Raw genomic sequence first — 21,332 nt, forward strand, 5'->3', positions numbered from 1 at the left:
GGAGGTGAAGGGTGGCGGTAGGGATGGAGGTGTTTGATGCAGCAGCACAGAGCCATGGTGGCCTGTAGCCTTGTGTGAAGGAATGGGAGCTTGACAATCTTGTTTCCCCCAGTATCCTCTGCACACAGGAACAGTGGAAAGCTTATCCAAGATGATGACCACTTGGATTACTATATCCCTGGAGTACTTACCAATAAGACCAACAAGGATCACTATAGTTTTCAGTAGCAACAAAAGCCTTGGCCCTGGTCTACTGGGCAGCTGGAGTCTGCTTCCACACTGGCAGGATCTTTAGGACCTCATCCTTTAGGGATGTGACCAGGAAAAACATGTCAACAAATTCAGATTGTCTGATGGACAGCGAGAACAGGTAGATTGTTTTCGGGGACTAGATCTTCATTTCTCGACCAGGCTAACCAGTTTGGTGACAGGGATCACCTACTTGTCTGTAGCTTTACCTTCAGGAGTCCTGCAGCCTCCACCATAACTGTAGCCCCTGAGATCTCTGCCGAATCCTCTGTGGAAGCCACTCAGGCCTCCCAATCCCAGGCTAATACATCCTCCTGGCCTTCCTAATGCACTGATGTCATCCGCCATTTTGGTGTTTTTTTTTTCAGAAGAAGCTATTTTTCCTTTGAATAGGCAAAGATATCGGGGCTAGGGTGGCTTGACTCCCTAATTAATGACTAGTTGATCTTTCCTGCATGCCCCGACTGTCTTGAACAAAGGGTTATAAGTCAAGCGTCAGTTTGGACTGCCCTCATGCCCATCCAACTTCTGACGCCTTGAGGAAGCTACGTTGCAAATGGGCTGCTGGCTGCTTAAGAACATCCAGGGATGCTGACCTAGCCGTGGGATTGTTTCAAGCAACTTACACTGGGCATTTTTCTATCAGAAGTCTCGATACACTCTACATGGCCATGTGGTGTAATGGAAGTTTTGGGTTCTTTGTAAACTCAGTTATGCTATGTAAATATGTTTTTGTTTTAATCCCAAGTGTGGGATTTTAGTTTGGGCTTTAATATGTCCTCAGCTGATAATAGCCTCATGCGGGGCCTGGCCTTAGCCTGTTGATAACGGCCTGCCTCTGCCTCTGCCTCATGCAGCACAGAGAGGGGTGTGGCTTAGTACTCTGAAGAAGATAAATAGGAGAGCCTGAAGAGAGAAAGTATGGCATGTGACATGTGGCATGTGGCATGTAGCAGTTTTGAGAGACCAGAGACGGAGGGTGTGGTGGCTTAGAGATATATGGAGAGAAATATCTCAATGCAGAGGCCCCGAGGAGACTGCTTGCTGCATTTGCTGTTGACAGAGGTTGACATTGCTTCAGAAGAACCCAATTGACCCTAAACAGCTGGAAGATGTACAGAGGTCAGTGCCCCCTCTCTCCACTAACCTTCTTTCTCTTACCCAAGGTTAAGGGGTTGGTGGAAGGGAGGTAGAGGCTTCAATACCCCAAATAAAATAAAGTGTCAACAATGTGGCAATTTTTACCCAGGCCAGAGGAGAACCATGTTCTTTGCTATACTCAAGGTCTAAAAACACCTGCACAAAAACAAAAGAAATATATTTTAAAATTATGGGCATGACTAACATAAAATTAATGGGCCGAAATAATTTATCTTAACAATTTCTGTACTCTCTACCTTAAAGTAAGTCAGAAGGTCTCTATGAGATTTAGGGACAACGGAGGACAGAGGCATATATAAAGAAAACAAAGTAATTCTATAAACAAAATTGTTTACATATTAAATGTTAGAAAATATTATAAAAAGTCAAGCAATTGAAAGAGTCCTTTCTAGGGAATACAATTTTCTTGAAATGAAAAATTCAAAAAAGTTCTCCCCCATCATAATGCAAAGTGTTAAAGAAAATACGATTGTAATTATAATTAAAAGAACTGGCACTTTTAAAAAATTAAGACAATGCTTGGTGTAATTCTTTGCATGAGAATGGCACTCACAAGCTCACATATTTAAATGCTTGGTCCCTGGTTGGTGGAACTGTTTGGGAAGGATTAGGAGGTGTGGCCTTGTTGGAGAAGGTGTGTCACTGTAGCTGGGATTTGAGGTTTCAAAAACCCACGCCATTCTCAGCTAGCTGGCTCTCCCTCTGCCACAGGGTTGTTGTCTCAACATGTAAGTTCTCAGCTACTGCTCCAGCACCATGCCTGCCTGCTGCCACGTTCCCTGCCATGGTGGTCACGTCCTCCAACCCTCAAATTAAATGCTTTCTTTCAAAAGCTGCCATGCTCATGGTGTCTTCTTACAGCACAGGAAAGTAACTTAGGCATGTGGTGAGTAGAGAAGAGGAAATAACAACAACAACAACAACAATAACAACAATAATAATTCTAGAAGGAAAAAATGGAGAAAAATAAATAATTTAAGAAAATGTTTTAGAATGGACCCACCATTCTTTTCTGGCTTTCGTGGGCACCAGACAAACACATGGTGCACAGACATACATTCAGGCTAAATGTGTATACACATAAAAATTAAATTAAATTTTAAAAAATGAGGCCTAAGGCTGTCAATCAGAATACCACGTGCTTTAAGGACACTTGGAACAAAGAGAAGAAGTTTCCTCGTAGGAAAAGAGTAAGTAGATCTTATGCAAAAGCTGGAAAGCTCATACTTTTCCCCAAAGGAGAATGTTCTAATGCCATTTTCCTAGACCAATAAGACTCTATCTGTGTTCTAAACATTTATCCACAGATACGTGTAGCCTTCACCCCTCATCAAAGAAGCATCTCACAGAAGCAGTGATCCATAACTGGGCAAAATTCAGAGAGCAAGAGACTAGGGCTACCCACCCCCCAACTGATACATTTCCAATGGAACCTAAGACTCAGAAAACGTAGCGGAAGAGAGCTCAAAATGATAAGAGTCAGGGCACCCGGGTACCTGCTGCAAGCCATATGCTGTGTCTTCTGTATGTGAGAAGCTACATTCATGTACTACCAACAGTACAGCTGCCTGAACAAGATAGGCATAAAGATAACACCAGTTGTGTTCCCGCGTAGGGGAAATTGCACATGGCCCAACTCTAGGGAAAGAGCTGCAGGTGGTCAACGTCTGCTGCAGAGTGAATTCCCACACATATTATCAAACTGCAAATGGCAGCCCTGGACCCATGTATGCATGAGCAAAGCTAAATGGACTCAGTAGAGTTAGAGAGAGAGAGAGAGAGAGTGTGTGTGTGTGTGTGTGTGTGTGTGTGTGCATGTATATTTATAAACAATAATAGGACATAACAACAATAGGTGGAGGGGTAGGGGTAATGGAGATGTAAGAAATTCTTCAAAAATAAAATTATTAAACAAACAAAACAAGGATATGTTTGAACTTAATAGCAATCACAGCACATATAAAAACAATGACTAGAGGAAAACGCTTCTGATAGAGAAGACACTGGAGTCCTCTCTTGGGGTTCTTAGTCTTGTTAATAAGAGAATTTAGGAATGGACTGAAATGAAAGTTCAATTTTCTTAGAGTTAAAAGAAAAACCTCCCAGACAAGGAAGCTGTAAGCCTTAGCAGATGCGTGGAGGAGAATGACAAAGAGAAGGAAAAAGCCCTTCCTTCCGGTTGTGTCCAGCACGTGATGCAGAGGAGGGCTTTAGAGAAAGAGCGAGGAAGTCCAAGGACCGGACAACACACACTAAGCTTCTGGCCAGCATCTGAAAGAGAGAGACACCAAAGAAAGGAGAAAGAAAAACTTAGGACTCAAAAGGGGGAACAAACCAAGCCAAGCATCGCGGCTGCTCAGCCTGTGGGGACTGCAGCAGGCAGGGCAGGCATCCTGGGATTGAAAAGCACCTATTACACAAGCATCACTGAAGCCATCCCACACTCCTAGGGCCGGTCCTGCCTTCCAGATGGGCCGTCACTCACTGACTCTGTCTGTCTTAGCTTCCACTGCTGTGAAGAGACGCCATGATTTCAGTAAAACATTTAACTGGGGGCTGGCTTGCAGTTCAGAGGGTTAGTCCCTTCTCATCATGGCGGGAAGCATGGCAGTGTGCAGGCAGACATGGCACTGGAGAAGTAGCTGAGAGTTTTGCATCTTGATCCATAGGCAGCAGAAAAAGAACTGAGCTCCTGAGCCTGAACAGGAGCATCTGAGACCTCAAGGCCTTGCCTACAGGGGACAGACTTCCTCCAACAAGGACACACCTACTCCAACAAGGCCACAGTTCTGGATAGTGATAATCCCTATGGACCCGTGGGGGATCATTTTCACTTAAAGCACTACACTATCCAACTGGAATGAATGTTCGACCTCCACTAAGGCCAGAGAATCTACTGCTTAGCCTACCAACTGTGTGCACATGCGTGCGTGCATGCGTGCGTGTGCGTGCGTGCGTGCGTGCGTGTGTGTGTGTGTGTGTGTGTGTGTGTGTGTGTGTGTGTGTGTATAACATTCCTCACACAGAGATGTCTTAGAATTTCCTTGCATTACAGGAGAGTGTTGGAGGGCATGCGGTGTTAAACGAGGGAGACACGTCCTGCAGTGGAACTCAGGCTTCAGTTCCTCTTCCTTCCCACCACTCCAACCCTCATCATCGGCAAGGCGGCAGAGAGCTGTCTTTATGTCTATTTCCGTAACCTAAGATCCTTGCTATGGGTAGTGTTTGTCAACTCGACACAAGCTAGGGCCATCTGGGAAGGGAGACCTTCAACTGAGAAAAACGCTTCAATCCGTTTGACCTGCAAAGAAATCTATGAAGACATTTTCTTGCTTAATTATTGATGTGGGAGGGCCTAGCACACGGTGGGCAGTGACACTATGGCAGATGGTTCCTGGGTGGTGTTAAAAGTTCAAGAGTGGGAGTGGGGCACCAAGCCATGGTGAGCAAGCCAGTCAGCAGCTCTCCTCCATAGCTCCCCGCCCGGCCATGCTTCATGGTCCTCCAGGTTCCTGCTTTGAATTCCTGCCCTGGCTTCCTTCAAAGATGGACTGTGACATGGAAGTGTAGGCCACGTTAACCCTTTCTTCTCCAGGTTGCTTACTGTCAGAATGGTTCACTACATCAAGAATCAAACTAAGTTAATGTCATTGGGTTTCCATGTCCTCATCAAACTGAACTAGCTTTTAATAAAAAAAAAATCCTTATATCTTCTGCATACCTACTGCTGTTCAATATAACATAGGCGCCCTAGAGACACCCAGGTACTTGCCTGGATATGCTGTGAGTCCCTGCTATGTTTAAATTATTTAATAATTGCATACATCTCCAGATATATATATGATCATATATATATATATATATATATATATATGCATGGGATTATATATATACACACACATATATATGTGATAAAATTGGGGAGATTCTCATTTTCATCCCTTTAAACATTTATTAATTCATTCTATTGCAAAAGTTTGGGTCTTCCTGCTAGTTCTTTACAGCATATATACTATCCTACTGTGAACTGTTACATACAGTCTGGTGTGGTTGTATGATGCTAGAAAGCACTAGAGTTTATGTGTGTTAACAACTACATTTTGGTTTCCGCTAGCCTTCTTCCCACTCTCTCTCAGCCCTGCCTCGGTTGGCCATTATTTTGTGTCCTACTTCTCTGAAGGCCACTTTACAAAGTAAACATGCACACTATCTGCCTTTTTGTGCCTAGGTTTTACTTAACATGCATCCTTTAATTTATCCACATTGCAAGTAATGACAGGATTTCATGTCCTTTGTAACTTGAATAACAATATTCAGTGTGTGTGTGTGTGTGTGTGTGTGTGTGTGTGTGTGTGTGTGTGTACTTTGCTTTATGCATTCATCTTTCCATGGACACTTTAGTTGATTCTGTACCTTGGTTATTGTGAACAGTGAAATACTATACATAGCAAGGCAGGTGTCTCTTTGTTGTACTATTCCTTTGCCTTTGTATGGACACCCAGTAGTGGGCCAGGCACATGATCTTCTATCTATTGCTGTTAAAAACCCATCTTATTAGGCCGTCCCAAAGCTACAGCCTGTCAAACTCTTTTCAGATCCTAATTCTATCAGTCAATGCCTTTTCTATCCTTTCCGGACTCCTGTCATCCACAAATTAAATCAATGTGCCCTCTAAATTTTATCCAAGGCATGGATATAAATGACAAGCTAGCCGGGGCTGCATCCACCCAGGAGTTCATCAATCAATGCCGACAGCTATTTTGCAGTTCTGAATCCCCCTCTGCTTCTCATGGGATATGTTCCAGAAGAGATAAAATTAGATCTGTGAACAAAAATGTTATTATGTTATTAATATGTGGTATTTGGTTCCTCTAGACCCCAATGCACTGTGCAATTTTAAGACCAAAATAATAATTTTTTAAAAAGTCCTTTAAATAAGATGAGCGATGACTGTTTCCTCTAGACTCAGTTTATGAATGCTGCCTGCAGAGGAAAATGTAAGCAGAACATCTCATAAAGAGAAAATAAAGGAAGTGTTGCCTCTCCTCGTTATTGCTCTTTAAGACTCCTCCAAGACCTCAGTCTGTCTGTAAGGTCACCAACACTAGCATCTCTTTCCCCCTTGGAACAGACGGGCCTCTTTGGTTGCATAGCATGAAGTAGCTGGCTTCATGTTAGTGACCCTATTAGAAGCCCACAACAGAGCAAGATCTTTCTGCTGATAGGAGAGACATCCAGTTCCCTGGGTGAAGAGTGGGCCACAGTCACTGGCTGCCGCTCCTGTCACCCTGGTGTGTCTTCTCCTTCTCCTCCCCCCAACCCCTGCTATCCCACCCTGGAGTAGACGCTCCATGCTTACACATTGCCATGGTGGTTGTTTTGGTAATATTATTTGTTATGGGGAAGTGGGGGAGGGGAGTGGCACTCAGAGTTTCCCATTTCAGCATCAGCCTAAGTTTCATTGCCATCCGGGCCAATAATAATTTAGTCACATGGCCTAACTAAGAGAATTATTGAGCTCCTGGGCCCAATCTTTGCAGTTGTGTGACTCTTTGCCTCTGTACTTTGGGAAGCTCTGAAAAGCGCCATTAACAGGACACTGGGAGTTTAGAGTCCCAGAATAGAAAACCGGTGTCTAGGACCCTTGGAGAGCACTGGGGCTCCACTGCCCATGCTAACAGCACTTTGTCAATTTTTAAGTAAGTAGCCTTGAAGGCTCGAATTCCATAGCAGAAACTGCAAAACCGAAAATCAGGTTATCTGAAGAAATGGACAGGCAGTGCCATACAGGTGTGCTTGCCTCATACACTCAGTGAAACTTCTTTTAAAGAAGAAAAATAAAAAAGTGGGGGAATCATCGCTCCTGAAGGAGCAAGGCTAAGAATCTTGCTACCTCATTTCTTGGAGGAGAAGGTGTTCCATTATCTTTGACCTCAAAGGGCGGGGGATGGATGATTGGTCTTTTGACAAGGTTATCACCACAAGGAAAGAATAGCATATTTAGCCTCGACATCACTGGAGTCAGGGCCTGACTCAAAAGGACATGAAGTCACATCCAGCCTCAGATCCCTGGGTAGGGGAGGCACCTGCACAGAGATATTCACAGGCCCAAGAAAAGCAACGTCTGTCACTAATGAAAACTTACATCAAGTGGTCTTTGGCTGTGCAAGGAAAGCACTCATGTGCAATTGACAGAAATAAATGTGTGCTACCATTCGAGAGCTTTTAGTGAGAAAGATACAATTAAAATGGCCAGCGTTTCAGCGGCACTTTTCCGAACCTCAGTCTTAATTTGACTTGACCTTTTAAGAAAAATTACTTATCAGATATATTTGTCCTAAGATAGTGGAAAAGAATAAGGTGAAACCGCACTTACAACTAATTTCTCACTTGCTAATATTAAGTTCTCCCACATATTTCCAACCACATTGGTAGGCATTGTAGCAATGTCGAATGCTGCATTTTCATAAGTGCTTACGTGGGGTCGTGTACTGTAGCGGCTCTCGGCCTTGTTGATCTTAGACCCTCGGAACGGATATCTTCTTTTTTTTTTTTTTTTTTTTTTTTTTTTTGCCTCAAGGCAATTATTCTAGCTTTAGAGGGGATCAGCTACTAACATTGACTGTAAGGGGCTTTAAAGCTGAATTAAAATTGTGTCCCATAAGCAGTGTGTCACTTAGATTTGTTAGAGGGTGGCTGCCACCTGGCTTATTGTGCTTGTGCTTCAGGGCCCAGCGTTCTAGGGCAATTTTTCTCATGGAAGTTTTTAATCAAAGTGCCAGCTGCTGTCTAAGGCATCTTGATGAAACATGGTGTCTCCGACCCTGGTAGCATCCTGGGAATTTGAACGGGAATATAAATTTGCTTCATTAGGTTTTCCTATTGGCTGAACACAACGGAAAAAATTAACTTTGTATACACTCATAGATTAAAATATTAAAAAATTTAGAGGATCTTTGCCTCCAGATATAGGAATGAAAGATGTAAATTAATTTTTAAAAAATATCTCTTGAGATTATCACACATTGTTTCCACCTTTCAGTCAAAGACCTGTGGCCGACATGACAGAGCATAAGCTGCACAGTTCATGCTCCGCCCCAACCCCCCCCCCAGTGGGCTGAGCTCTCACTTAGTTCACGTGATTATTGTGTGGTATTCTTTAGTCTTGCCTCTAATTTTACAGGTGGAGAAACTGAGGTATATACTGTGTAGATGACTTAACCCGAGGATATGACGCAAAGCTAGCTTTGAGCCAGGCACCATCACAGCTGCTCTGTGACCTAACACACTTTCTTCCACAAGGCTCCTCTGGAAAAGAAAGATATCGCCCAACCTTTGACCGGAGACGATGAATATCAGACAGTGGATGGGCGAAAACCATGTATTCTCACCCACTGTTCTTTCAAAGGCTCCTCCTGCTCCTCCTTAGGGTTTTGTTGTGACCTTGTCCTAGCGAGCAGTGGGAGAGGGCGCTTTGATTTAGAGATGTTTTTTTTCCATGAGTGCTACCTGTAGGAACATAAAAAGGGAGCCTAAAGAGTAGAAAAGCATTTAGTTCACCTGCTGTGCTTTGAACATCTCTTGCTGTAGCAGACCCAGACTCTTTCATTTGTGACTACAGCGGCTGCTCATCGCCTTTTTGGTTATTTTGGCTTCGGAAAGCGGAGGCTGGTGCGGTCTTTTCATTTAGCTTTTCTCTCGCCTCTTGTTCTACCTAAAAGGACATGATGAGGCATTTTTCTCTCTATTCTGTGAAAACCCAAGCTCTCTAAAGAAGCCACGCTCAGCCTGTGCTGTTGATATTGGACAAGAGGAACTCACCTGTTCAGTGGAACCACTGTTTGCTTTCCGTGATGAGAGCCAGAACCAGGGGTGGGCGGTTTGCTGAGGACATCCCGCGCGGAGGGCGGCTGAGGAGCACATACAATGGGCATGGCGCAGCGCAGTGTATCTAGGTTGGCCTGAGAATTACTTTGATCAGTGGCATGAAAAATCATCCCCTGGCCCCCAAGTCAGTAGAAAATCATAGTCTTATATGTTGTTGTAGGGTTCAGGAAGCAATATCAATATTGAACCAAGATACCAATATCAAATCACTGATTACTGTGTGTCCTGGAGATGAGGGAAAGCTACTTGGCTCCTTGTGGAGTCCAGCTTGCCCCAAGGACAGCTAGCTTATGTGTAAAGATACTAAAAAGTCCAACTTGACTCAAGGTCTCAGTCGGTGCCCAGCGTCCAGCTTAACTCAAGGACAACCAGCTGTGTCTAAAAATATTCCACTGCCCATGAAATGTACTAACCCCTCCCTGCTAGCCTCCTAAATTCTACTTTTGCAAAAAGATATATATATATATATAAAAAAAGCACTCACTCCTGCTTTTGGGAGTCTGTGGCTTGAAAGAGCTAGACAGACCCCCCCGACGTGTCAGCTCAATAAAATTCCTGTGCGTAGTGCATCTACATCGGACTCCGTTTCTCTCTGGAGACTCTGGGTATAGATTAGAGATCTCTTTGAAGGTCTCATTCTTACATTGTGCAAAACATCGTTGGTACCCAGAGTCTCTTAATGTGTGAAACTTGCAGTTGGGAGCTGGAACACAGGCTATGCACGAGAGCTTTTACACTCTGTCTTCTGTCTTTACGTCTTTCAAATCTGGATGAGACTTCAGAGTCTGTTTAGTCCAACCCGAGCTCTCCTTGGTTGAGAAAGTTCGAGACCTCCCTCTTTAGTTCTGTTCTGGGATGAGAGTGGCAAGTCTTGCTTAACCTTGAAGAATATACCTTCTGCTGAATTCTTCAAGTTCCTCACCATCACTTGGGTATCTGCCATGTGCTAGGTACAGCTTAGCAGCTGGGATGTTAAGGTGACTGTGACAGGCTTCCCTTTTTATAAGAGAGGAGGTGATCAGATGACAAACCAGTATGTTAAGTCTCATGGTGACATAGCGTGCTTGTTGGCTCATGGGTGTTGCGGCTGTTCTGAGCTGTGGTGGCAGAGCCCAGATGTTACGGCTTGAAAAGGTAACAATACTTACAATTTGGCCCTTCAAAAAGAAACATTGCTAACCCCCAATTTGGTTCCTTTCCCTCTAAGTATCCATTAAGAACAATGTTAAAAGTGAGTGGCTAATAGAGAAGGTAGCCTAGGCAAGGACCACGCTTTGTTTTTTTTTGAGACAGGGTTTCTCTGTGTTAACCTTGACTGTCCTAGACTCACTGTGTAGACCAGGCTGGCCTCAAACTCACAGCTATCCACTTTCCTCTGCCTCCCGAGGGCTGGGATTAAAGGCGTGCGCCACCACATACACGACCTAGGACCATTTTTTACAGAACAAAACCAAAGCCATCAGAAGGAGGCTGTAGCTTTCCTAATGTAACATATTATTACCAGACAGCTAGGATGCTTGGTGGCTGGTAGGGGTAAGGCTGAAACACTCATCTAGAGAAAGGTCACTCAAGATGGGAAAAACAGTGTGTGGCTTGGCCTCGCTCAGCTTCACTGCCAAGCCTCGGCCTGGGCCACGCCTTTACCTCATCATCAGTGATGTTCTCATTACAAAATCTTCAGACACTGTGGGAAATCTTCATGTATTATGGGAGATACCAAAGGAATACCCTTTCCAGGTCCCCCCCCCCCCAGGCACAGATATTTATTGGCCTTCAGAATGTGCAACAGCACTTGGCATGTGACAGAATCTCCACAATTATTGCACACATGCGAAATTGTATGTAACCTACTAATTCAGTTTAACGCTGCTCACATGTGTAGGGCTGACTGCATGAGATTGGATAACCCACTGGGGACTCATGCTTGGAGAAAACTGAGTCTCCATCTCTCAGCAGCCACTGATGGCTCATAGCTCTTCATCTCCGGTGGTCTCGGTGAGATTCCATCTATTTGTGTTGGCACATGAACTAGTGTTGTCTGTACTCAGGTCTTGCTTAGGCAGCTCTATTGTGATTTCATGAGTGTGGCTCCCCATCATGTCTAGAAGGCACTGTCTGGCCATAGGGATCTGGGTGCTCTGGCTCACATACTTTCTGCCCCCACTTCTGTGGCTTTCCCTGAGCCTTAGAGTATAGGGGTGGCACTGTGGCTGTATCGGCTGGGGTCGGGCACCCCAGTCATTTATGCTCTGCATTTTGATGAACTGTGGACCTCTGTAACAGTCTCCAGCAAAAGTAGTCTTTCTGAATTAGTTACTACTCAAGTAAATGAAAGTCCTCACAGTCTGAACAACCAGTATAACCACCTTTCCTGACAGGTGACTCAAGACAATCTCCAAACAGGAAGTAGTCATCGATAGTAGAACCCAAAAAAGGCTATAAAAAGTTCACTTGGATCTTCTTTGTTGCTTTGTTGCTTGGCAGCATTCCTACTCATGCTGTGGTGGACAAAATGATCTCATCCTATCTAAAATATTACCTTTTGTAAATGGATTTGACACCATTATCAGCTAGCATTGAATGGCTGCCTACTACAAAGCATGCACGCACTGGCTGTTCTAAATGCAGCATTTAATTTGATCATTACCATAAATGCACAAGGAAGATGGAGGAGCATTTTGTTTTACATATTTAAGACAAGATCAAATGGGCTTAACTAACTTCTCTCTCTCTCTCTCTCTCTCTCTCTCTCTCTCTCTCTCTCTCTGTGTGTGTGTGTGTGTGTGTGTGTGTGTGTGTGTGTGTGTGTATGTGTGTGTTTCACCCATATCAATTTACTTTTATCTCCAAAGCCACTTAGCCACTCCACCACCAATACAATAACCTGCCTCAACAGTCTAGACGTAAAGGATTCATCACTTTTCAGTGTCACATTTTGGATGGCTATCATCCTTGAGCAGTGTCCCAGTCAGTGCTCTATTGCTGTGAAGAGACCTACAGCCAAAGCAACTCTTATAAAGGAGAACATTTCACTGAGGGCTGCTTATAATATCAGAGGGTTAGTCCATTTTCATCACGGCAGAGAGCATGGTGGCACACATTCTGCTGGAGCAGAGACAGAGAGAGCTATATCCTGGTCTCTTGGCAGAGAGAGGGGAGGAGGGAGAGGGGAGAAGAAGAAGGAGGGATTTAAAGTGAGAAACTGAGCTTAGCATGGCTTTCGGAAACCTCAAAGCCCACCCTCAGGGACCCACTTCTTCCAACAAGGTGATACCTTCTCCAAAAAGGCCACACCTCTTTAATACTTTGAAAGAGTTCCACCCCCTTCTGACTAAGCATTTAAAATATATGTGCCTGTGGAGGGAGGGAGTATTCTTATTTAAACCACCACAGGCTGTATGTCACAATGAGATTCTTTTATTTTAAGAAGCATTTTATGTCTAAGTATTTGCCTGCCTGTATGTATGTGCACCACATGCCTGCTGGTTCTTTGAGGGACCAGAAGAGGGCACTGGTTGACCTGCAACTATAAACTATGTAGTTGTGGTCCACAGTGTGGATGCTAAAAAATGAACCCAGAGGTTCTCTGCAAGAACACCAAGTGCTCTTAACCACTGGGCCATCTTTCCAACCTTTCCACAAAGCAATTCTTACCTAGGCCCCACAAACACTTTATGTATACCTCAAGGATACTGCGAAACCCAGGCAGTTCATGCAAAGGTGTGTGTGTACACATGGGCACATGCATGCGAGGTGCAGTTTTTCTAGTAAAAGCTTTCACTGACTTCTATTACTCAATAAAGTGTGAGGAATAACTTACTTACTTAATTATTCAAGTATTCTTAGATTTATCCAATGAAAATTTGCTATCAGCAATGTGGCAGGCATCGTGCAAGGGAGTTACTAAGATTAGGGCTCAGTAGAAGTCTTTTCTGCTGTTAACCCAGCATAGCAGGGTCCTTTAGATCTTTTTTTTTTTATTAAGGGCTATAGAATCTGTACTGTGCATTCATTTACTAATTTAAAGTTCATTAAAATTAATAGTGGTAAGTATACTTGCTGAATTAATTAAAAAAATTAAAGACACCATTCCCTACCAAACAATAGAAAATGCCTCTGAAACATCTTTTTGTAAATGACATGCATATTCAATTTTTATATCATGGTCTCCATTTTCTTATAGAAATCATTCTTTGAAGTAAAAAAATGCAAGACTTTTGAAATACAACTTAGATTATCATTTTTCTTGTGCCAGAAACTGAGGATTCCTTAAGCCTTTTAGTTTTTCAGGGTTCTTTATGTTTCAGTCTGAACAGAAAAACTATTTTAAACAATACACGTACATTTAGCTACACCATTGACACACCCAGGACAGATTTTGTTTTAGAATTTTGTGAATCCAGAGATCAAATAGGAGTGTCAGATATATATTCAACTCTGGCAGTTGAATTGGCCCTTGTCACATAATGAGAAATGGCACCTGATTCTTATCCTGCAAATTCAGCGGTATCAATGGAGGAATAATCTCTGGTGATCTCCTTCAGGAAGGACATAAGCATTGTGTGAACTGGCATGAGGTACATGCTCAGTTCTTGGCCAGTAGCTCCCAAGCTTTGTCAAGAAGACGCAGTCCCTGTGCCTGCCCTCCAACCTGGGGTGGGCTAGAAATGGCTCCCTTCAAACAGCATAACCTCTTATAGAACAGAGAATGCTGTTGCCATTACAGAGGTGAATGGTTTCCTGCTGGACCATGGCTACAGATACTGCCATAGCTACGTGGGTATCTAGGAAACTGCCTATGAAGCTGACTCAAGAACCATTGTTCTATCCCATGTGTTAGGCCTTAAACTAGATAACCCAAACAGGCAAGGGTCCTATACACTGCTAGACTTGAATATGAAACTCTTTCCACAGGGTGGCTCCTGTCTTGAACACTTGGTCACCAGGTGATGGTACTCTTTAGGAGGTGGTGGTTCTCAGCGTGTGACTTTGAAGGTTCAACCACTTCTTTCTCTTCCTCTTTCTACTTCTTTCTACCTCTGTCCACCATGAGATGAGCGGCCTCTCCTCTGTATGCTCCTGCTGTCTTGATGTGCTTGCCCAAGCTCAGGAGGCTAAGCAACATGGGTAGAACCCTGGAAACTATAAGCTCCCTTTTTAGGTTGTTTTTTGTCAAGTATTTTGTGATAGTGACAATAAAAGTAAGTAAGATGCTCACTGAGTCACAAGTTATCTTTTTTTTAAAAGATTTATTTATTTATTATCCATATATAGTGCTCTGACTGCATGTACACCTGCAGGCCAGAAGAGGGCATCAGATTACATTGTAGATGGTTGTGAGCCACCATGTGGTTGCTGGGAATTGAGCTCAGGACCTCTGGAAGAGCAGTCAATGCTCCTAAATACTGAGCCATCTCTCCAGCCCATCACAAGATATCTTATAGAGAGATACAAGGGTGCTATCAGAGGGTAGAGGGTGGGCCTTATAGGGAAACTTTGGACAAAGACTAAATAAGTGAAGATGGCTTATTGGATACCAAGGAGGTGAGTTGTTATGGAAAAAAGAAAGAAGGAGGAGGAAGGAAGGAGGTGGGAAAGGAAGGAAGGAAGGAAGGTAGGCAAGCACATTAAAGGCCCTGGGGAGAAATGATGCCCAGCACAGTGAGGAAATGGAGGAAGCCAAGAGAGCCAAAAATGAGCTTTCAATGTTGAGATTAGTAGAAATAGTGATGTACCTTATGGGACTTTGGTTTTTATTTGGAGTTAAATAAAAAGGCACCACAGCATTTTAAGAAAGCAAATCTAGATCAACGTCCTATTTATAGTTATTAGCAGTTAGCTACATAGGGCAAGTCACTTACCTGGCCAGAGACAGTGGACTATGAGACCCAAGGAAGATAACCCAGTGCCTGACACACAGAGGTAGGCAATGAAAACTATCTTGCTTGCTTTCTATATTGCGTGGCTCTAGTCTTCCAGAAACATCCTCCTGCAAAATAAAACCAAAGCAAAACATAAAATCAACAGAGCCCTTTTACGTTCACGTAGCCTTATTCCAGCCTTTGTCAAATTTGGGTGTCTCCATGGCCCCACAGGTAACAGTATCTCAAACAGGGCGCTAAGACATGTTAGTGAATCAGATCAAGATGAACTCACTGTATATTATACTTTACTGAGTAACAGAAAAATTTTAGTGTGTTCTGGTGTATTTAATATGTAATATAATAAAAAAAGGACTTATGTGTCATGTCAAGGGCCAAAGCATAAATGATTCTGACAGGGGAAATGGGAGATCAGATGCTGTAACCTCAGCCGACAGCAGAACCAGCATGATTAATGTTCTCAACTAAAATAGCCAGCTTTCAGCTTTCCAAAGCGCCCTCCCAGCCCTTCCAGCGAGCTGGGAACATGAACCGTCTCATAATGAGAAATGACCATCATAGTTTCCTGACTGTCTTAAGAAGCAAGGGACAACTCTTAAAATTTCAGAAAGGATTTAGAGAAAAGTTACTTGGGCAAGGTCAAGGATATGAAAGGATCTGGGAATATAAATCTATAGAAAACCTTCAGCAAAAGACACAGACACACACATACATACACACACACACACTTACACACACATACACATACACACATATACACATACACACATGCACACACACATACAATAACACAAATACACACACACACACACATACCACATTTGCTTAAAATGATATTTTAGGATTACATTGGTTTAAGGAGGACTAGGATCCAGGCTAGATGATGCTTTGATTTTCCTCCAAGCTTAAAAGAAATCAAGTCATTCTTGTGGTCCCTGTGCACTGTGTACATGGGGCCCAAGGCTGTCAGCTGTGCACACGATACAACGGCAACACATTGTGTCACACTGGGAAGACGAGCACTCATTCTGCATTCTGGTCATTACAGTTGGATCATGTACCTCAGGGAGTCATCATTGGCCAATAGTTCCCTTCTAGTCTGGATGGAGGCTACATTTCTCACTGCGACACAGCAATTGCTCGAACCCTAAAACTGCCCTCTAGTCACGCATATGCAAACATTAGCGTAGTCGTATTCCATTATTTTGTGGATGTTTTTTTCTTCCTGCCCCTCAGCCTCCACAATAATGACTTATGAGACTCACTAAGTACCATACAAATGCCTCGGCTATATAGCTAGGTTCTTCACTGACTAGCTCATAACTTAAATTAACCCATTATACTAATTTGAATTCTACCATGTGGCTGAAGCACCAGACACCCATCTTCCTCACGTCTTGGTGGCTGAACCTCACATGCCTGTCTCTATCCCAGAATCCCTTCAGCCTGTCGGATGTTCCACCTATTTCCTACTTCAGCCACAGGTCATAGGTTTTTTAATTGGCAGGTGTTACATCCATACTATACACCAGAGATTCCTTCTACTCTTTAGTAATATAGAGAGCAGAGAGTGCTGTCACCTGGGAACCCAGCTGTCATGCCTCCTGACGGGAGGAGCAAAGGGCTTGAGGGACTGGATCCCGGAAGACTACCCTAGCCACCCCCACGACACCCGCCTTCTCATGCAGTGACTCAGTCAGGAGACCCTCATTCTGCGTATGACAGCCTGATGAGCAGGCAGGCTCATGTCTCATAGCAGGTGCCTACTTCCCAGAAGGCTCTGCTTCAGGTGGCATGAGTCAAACTTGACTGCTGAGAAGGGGATGACAAGACAATGCTTAGTAATGTGCACAGTGCCTCTGCTCCAAGGTGTAGGGGAGTCTTTGGCTCCATCAGTAACATTTCAGAAAAAGAGTAAAAAGGAAATTCTCTGGCAGTCATGGGATAACAGGAATTCTGGGTTCATCCTAATTTGGAAATTTAGACTAGACTTGTAATCTGTGGTGTCCTTTGGGGTTGATCACCATCCTAGGATCAAATATTTTACGAAGCCAAAGAAAGCAGCAAGAGCTACACTTACTCTACACTGTGGAGTATGTGCTCGCTTGTGCGCTCACAAAGCACATTCGATAGCTCTGTGTTACTCAGAGGAAGAAAAGGGTTTTCAGTAAAACGATATGGAAAAGTAGGGGAAATATTCTTCTTAAATTAAGGAGAATGTCAAGAATATTAATATATAGTAATTCAGATGTATTCATCAGAAGTAGACATCTAAAAGAAGAGTTACTATAAAGAGGTAAATAGAAAATGTTTCTCTAAGCCAGGCATGGTGGTACATGCCTTTAATCCAAGCATTCAAGGAATCAGAAGCAGGTGGATCACTGTGAGTTTGAGGCCAGCCTACTCTACAAGGCAAGTCCAGGACAGCCCAGGCTACACAGAGAAACCCTGTCTTGAAAAAAACAAAAACAAAAAACAACAACAACAAAACAAAAAAGAAAAGAAAATATTCCTCCAAGCATTTATGACAATATGAGCTGGGAGAGAAAGGAGTAGAAGACCATATGTCAAATCTAAGTGTTTAGCAAATCAATTTACTTCACAGAGTAATTTATGGCGCTATTGTAGGCATTTCTACTTGAATAAGAGCGCGTCTCTCATCACCCTGCCTCTCTCTCCCAGGAGCCTGCAGTGAAGGCACAAGCTTTTACATGGGCGATTATTGTGGATTACCATGGAAATGACTGAGGAGCACCTAACTCAGCATTAGGACTTCATGGTGATTAGAGGCAGGAGGATGAAGATCCAGTTCTGTTTAAATAAGAGGTTTGCTCATTAATGGAGCCCCAGGGGATAATTATAGAGAAAAATCACACAGCAGATAAACCCAGGTTTCCAGGACTCTCAGAAGGAATGACAACTGTCCCATGGGCTATGAAAACAGAAGTGTCCTCTCACGTGGCCAGCCCTCCGTTCAGTTCTGCAAGGCAGGTTAACCAAATTCAGGATGTTAAATGACACAAACAACTCCTAGGAAGGTGCTGATGGTGTTCCCAAGGTTCTTGCACACTGTCTTGGTGTGTCTCTGGCTCTTGGTGGCTCTGTCTTTTGGGGTTCAGGTCATGGAAGGAGCCACTATGGGGAAGCAGCTTCCACTCCCCACAGGGACCTCTTTCTTCACTCTGCATCATTACAGCTCTGCGCTCCAGAGACACAAACACTTCGTGGCCTCCCTCAGTCCTTAGCTCTCTTTTCTTGCCTCTGAAATATTCTCAAGGAGTCTCGTGGCCAGCTAACAGGGATGTGAGAGCATAGCGTGCAGGGAAGTGCATCAGAATGCAATGTGAAAACACCGGCAGTGTGCTGGCCAGTGCACAAACACCAGCTGCTTGAAGGAGAGCAGAAAAATCATTTCCTCCCTGGTAGCCCGATTGAAAACACTTCACAACAAATGAAAGATTGATTGGGTCGTTTTTAAACATATCAGATTTCATTCCCCCAGAATGTTTTCCGAGTGCCACTCATGAATGGGTGCTGAGATGGTAACTCAGGACCAACCACACAGATTCCTTGGGCCAATTAACTTACCTCACATCAAAAGAAATGAGCCTGGGACACCTGGCGAGATGTATCCTGGTGGGTTCCCAGCCTTTCCTCCTATGTCAAGAGCTGAAAGCGTCTTAAGATGTTCACGTTTCATAGGATCGGGCCTCAGAGCTGAATGCAGGGAATTGAATTGATTGGAGATATGTGGCTTGACTCTGCTGGATACTCTTGCTAGTTTATGGCAGGAGCTAGGATTTGGGGGGGGGGGTTGGGTGATGGTAAGCATACTGTAATGCTATGGCGGTATAATGCTATGGCCACTCTAAGCCCGGCCCTTTAGAAAGGCACCTTTCTTTCCCAACAAGGCTGTGTATGTGTTTAAGCTAGACTTGCTAACAGTGGCCAAGAGAAAATGATATATGGCATCTGTAATCTTTCATCTCTGGCTTAGAGATCCACTGTAGCCTACCCAGGGCTTTTGACTGGCGCAGGAACAGCCGTAACAGTGGAAAATCATCTCTCAAGGTGCTGGAGATCCGTGTCCTATGATGACCCCACGTTCCCGTTTATGTTCTCTGGCCGTAGTAGAATAGTTCAACCAAAAGCAGCTCCGGAGGGAAAAGTGCTTCTTTGGCTTACAGTTTCAGGACAGTGTAATCATTGAGGGGAGGCAGAATTGGAAGTGTAAACCATGGAAGAACACTGTGGGCCGGCTCATGCACAGCCTCATGCTTACCCTACCTTTCTTAACAGCCCAGGGAATGGAGCCACCCACAGTAGGCTGCGTCTTCCTACATCAACTGACAATCAAGGCAGTCTTTCCCATGCCCACAGAAAAACCTGGAGAAAGGCATTACTCAGTTGAGACTCCCCTTTCAGGTGATTGTAAGCTCTGTCCAGTTGACTAAACACCCCACATGGGACAGGTAAAGCAATTGTGGCCACCAGCTAGTGAAAATGGACACAGGAGAAAATAGTTTAGCCTCTCTGACCCAAAATGAGAGTTCAGCTGTTAATGACATGGGGCAGAAGCCAGGTCCCAAAAGTGTGGTAATAGCTTTCTGCTAACAGAAACAAATGGGTGTTCAAATGATGAACTCACATATATGTGAGTAAAAACTCAAATCCTCGTATTAGTCTGTACGTTCTCTCTCATATTCTCTGTTCTGTAACCCAGCTGGCCCCTCTGCCATTTCCTAAATATACTCAGCTCAGGGCCTTTGCACATCCTAGTCCCTATGATTCAAGATGCTCTTCCTGGAAACCATTTGCCTACCAGACCTCCACTCACACACCACCATAGCGGTGACGTCTTCCTGGATGGCCTTATAGCACTCCCCGCCTTTGTGTGGTTCCTCTGCTTTATCCAGAATGAGCCAGCTGTGTATTTGCCAGCTCCCGACTCCTCTTCAAGCACGACTCCCAGACACTCGGTGCTTGCTATTTCCTGCTATTTCGTCAATACCTAGGATTCCATCTGGTCAGTAATAGGCACTTAGTGAACATGCGCTGTTGAAGCTGATGTGGACCAATTTGCACCCCAGTTTGGAAGGTGCATTCATCTGAGTTCTGAACAAACAGAAACATAAGGCAGAGGAACTAAAGGCATTAGGAGGGAGCAGGTTAGATGTTCTTGCTATCCCAGACAGAAAGAGATGTTTCCAGCTGAGGGAATAAAGCCCGGGTAGTGGAGAAGAGACAGGACAATCCTTCAAACACAGGTTGGGTTTGGCCATTTAGGGAATAACAGAAAATTTTTAAGCAAAGAACGTAACACAAGACAGTTTGAGGAGAACTAAAAACAACAACTTACAGTAAGAAAGGTGGGAAACCAGTGGAAAAGACAGCCTGACACCCGAGCTTTGCTCAGAATCTAGAGGTTCTGCTCTAGAAAGCAGTGAGTTCTCCATCTTCTGATCCTGAGGCAAGGCAGCAGGGCGAGAGTGCAAGCAAGTGTCAGCACAGAGCTGGTCAGAGATGAGCAGGAAGACCAGCCACTCCAGCCACACACCTACCCAGTTGCTGGGGACGCCCCCGCCCCCCACCCCCCTATCCCCACCCCCACCTCCCCAGGCAATGCTATTCTGCCTGAACATAGCTGGTCTATAAATAGGAGACATTAGAGGTGTTTGGGCTGGGCAGGGGCTAGGTTAGAGCCATGTCTCAAAGAGATCAATCTGGCAACTGACAAACTGGAGGGAGGAGAGACCAGGAAGAGGCAAAGCAATTGTGACGCCCTTGCCGCAATCTACGGAGAGGTAATAAAAGTCATAACTTAAGTCCGGCCTGCCTGTGAATCATGAATTCGCAGAGTAGGAACCTGGAAACATGGAAAAGGGACCCTGAGGGAAGAAAACAGGACTGGGGATAGGAGCAGATCGTCACGCAGTACAGAGACCTTATGATTGTTTTTTATCAGCGGGTCAGTTCCTTACAGAACCCATTCAGTCTTAAAAGAAGACTTAAAAGGCATGGAACATCGGGGAAAAAGTTACAAGATCTGGGAACAATAATAGCATGCAAATGGCTCAGCTCTCCACTTGACAATGAAGATGAGAGAGAGGGTTGGACAAACAGAAAGATACAGAGACACTCAGACAGACACTC

This window comes from Acomys minous, assembly GCF_964271855.1.
Source record: "Acomys minous genome assembly, chromosome: 6".
Taxonomy (NCBI): Eukaryota; Metazoa; Chordata; class Mammalia; order Rodentia; family Muridae; genus Acomys; species Acomys minous.